The sequence below is a fragment of the Saccopteryx leptura genome, chromosome 13 (genome assembly GCF_036850995.1).
Source record: "Saccopteryx leptura isolate mSacLep1 chromosome 13, mSacLep1_pri_phased_curated, whole genome shotgun sequence".
In the NCBI taxonomy this organism is placed as follows: domain Eukaryota; kingdom Metazoa; phylum Chordata; class Mammalia; order Chiroptera; family Emballonuridae; genus Saccopteryx; species Saccopteryx leptura.
Genome location: NC_089515.1, coordinates 39,392,937 through 39,395,862, shown reverse-complemented (window position 1 = coordinate 39,395,862; position 2,926 = coordinate 39,392,937). Strand labels below are relative to the sequence as shown.

Here is a 2,926-nt window from a genome sequence, read left to right as displayed (position 1 = left end):
GACTGGAAAGTGTTTGGAGGCAGAGAGGATGTTACTCATGTTATGTTGTTGGTGCGATGTTAAGAGGATACTTCTAATAAAGTTGCATACGAGTACACAGTGGAGTCATGTTTATTTTTATTGTCGTAGGTTCATGATTGGTAGCGAGCCTGAACCTATCATATTACATATTGATGTCAGACATGAAACGTTGTCAGAATAACAAATTTAAATACAGCCTGAATAATGAGGACATGCTCGTTCCTCCTTTAACTTAGCCCAATAAATATTGTAAGTTCGACAATTATATTTAAAAATACCACAGTTTTTACGCTGGTCACATAATTTTATTTTGTGCATTTATCCGTCCCACCCTAAAGGCTGGTCCATGAAAATATTTTCTGACATTAAACCGGTCCGTGGCCCAAAAAAAGTTGGGGACCACTGTACTAAGCCATGTTTTAGAAACATTAACCTAGCTAAGGTGTACAGGATAGTATGGATGGGTGTCCTCAGTGTTGGTGATAAGGGGGAGAGAGGAAAGACCATGGTTAGAATAATTTAAGATACTATTGTTAGTAAGTGAGCACATGACGAGAGGAAAGGGAATCAAGGAAGACTCCAATTCCTTAAGCCTGGGGAATTTGGGCTAAAAAGAGATACCCACAGGGTGAATTAGTTTCAAAGCAAAAATGAGCTCAAAGCTCCAAAAGATTTATAGAATTTGAAATTACAGTGAACTATATAAAAGGAATTTTGTTAGGGGGAAATATAAAACTGAAGCTGAAGAAAGAGAGTTTGCCTAAATATGTAAATGTGTGAGTCATCCATGAAGAAACAGCAGTTGAAATCATCAGTGTATATGATCTTTCCACAGGATAAAGTATTTATAGAGAAAAGCAGAAGGCCAAAGCCTACGACTCAGGAAATGCCCATATTTAGGAGGCAGGACTGGGAAATACATGAAGAGAAGATTAGAATAAATATGTGGGTAGCAAATGTAACAATTGAAAAACTCAGGGAAATACTTCCCTACTTGCTATCAGGAAACAGGATATTTGGGAAAAGGAGCATATGGAAGACCGGTTTGCTGATTTCCTTGTGACTTTATTATGGCATTACTTCTAGGTAATCAGGACTTACACAGAAAAGTGTATATTTCTTTAGATTTGTAAATGGCACAAAGCAGCTTCTAGACCTCTGAGAGTTTCTGTGAAAAATTCTAGGTATTCCAGCCAACTTTCAAATGAAACTATTTTTGCCCATAATGTTTTCCTTTATTTTATTTTATTTTTAAAAAATTTTATCTTAAAGGGGAGAGCGCGAACACAGTCCCCCACTACCACAAATTACGCAGTCGAGTTTCCCACATTTGGGGAAATCGCAGAGGTCAGCACATCCGGAGTACAATGGATAAGCCTCGCCCTGGGAAAACCACCTTCGTGATCATGGTATCTCCCCTACCAGGTAAGTATGCCATAATATTTTCTTATATGATATTTTATCAGGGCCATAATTTAATCTTTGCTTGACAACAAAAGGTCGTTGTTATTATCAATTCACTGGGGAACAAAATTTTTGTTGCATCCACAAAACACTTGTTCTTACCCAATTCGAGTGTGCTGATCTCATATCTGACATTAGTTTTTCTCTGTAAGCTACAGTTTTTTTTGCAATTCAAGATTTTAGGTTTTCATCTTATTGAAAAATTTTCAACATTTAGTTTAACATAATAAAGTAGAATGTCTTCTTGGGCATCATCTTTGTGAAAATATAATTTATATAATGCAGTAAATACACTGAAAGATATGGTTGCATCAGAACTTGTCTACAATTTCAAAATAGAACATATCAAAACACTTATTTTAATCATAAAATTTGCGCAAAACTTATTTAAATTTTATTTGGGCAAAAATTTGTGTTTGTAGCTCTTGCGTTTGTGTACTTGTTGAGAACAATCTCATTTGATGCTCTAGCAGTAGTCTGCTCATCACTAACAGCTCCAAGATTTTCGGGAAACTTATCAAGGTGACTGTTCAGGAAGTGAATCTTAATGCTCATGTTCCATCCAGTGTCGCAGAAAGCCAATAGCATCCTTTGAACTAGAAGTTCATAGTTTTCTGCTCTTCTTTTTTTTTAGCTTAAAAACAACATCAGTTTATTATTTTAGAGTTCTGGAGGACAGCATGTGAAAATGGGTCTTATGGGGCTCAGATCAAGGTGTTAGCAGGATTGTGTTTCCTCTAGAGATTTTAAGGAGAAAATCTATTTCTTGCCCTATCTGCTCCTAAGGGGCCACCCATGTTATGTTCCTAGGCTCATGGCTGCCTTCCAGCAATGGTAATTCTCCAACCTCTGTGTCTGTCCCACGATTACCTTTTTTACTTTCTTTTTTTTTATAAATAAATTTTTATTAATTTTAATGGGGTGACATCAATAAATCAGGGTACATATATTCAAAGAAAACATGTCCAAGTTTTCTGCTTTTTTGTTGCCAAGGAAGTTCTTTATGACTGCCATGCTGCTTTCTCCTCCTTATTCATCTTCCTGGCAAATTCTTCATCATGTATGAGGGTTCAAATTTGAGATTCATCGAACACACCTGCTTTTATCTTCTCAAAAGACAAGGCAGGAAAAGCAGAAATAATATGTTGAAAGCATTCACTTTTTCTATTCATTAAGCCAAGTTTGATGTGAAGTGGGGGAAAAATGATCCTGTCTTGATTAACTACAGGTTCATTCACAATATTTTGCATCCCTACTTCCAGAGCTTCACGTTTCAGCCACTCCTTCTATGTCCAGTGTTTCTCCTGAGCTCAGCTATCCCACAAACACAGAAAGCAACGATACTTCGTGAAACCTCTCTGTTGTCCTAGCAGGAAATTTACCATTTTAAGATCCACACAAATGATCCAGTTATGCTCCTTTCCTTCAGAAAGTCGAGGAC

The 2,926-nt window shown here is 36.7% G+C and overlaps 1 non-coding gene across 1 annotated transcript; it reads right to left on the bottom strand.

Moving 5' to 3' along the window:
- Nucleotides 1-1,290: 1,290 nt before the first annotated feature.
- On the bottom strand, nucleotides 1,291-1,454 carry LOC136385194 (U1 spliceosomal RNA). The gene has a single exon (XR_010747793.1). It is a non-coding gene; the product is annotated as a U1 spliceosomal RNA (small nuclear RNA).
- Between the last annotated feature and the right edge of the window lie 1,472 nt (nucleotides 1,455-2,926).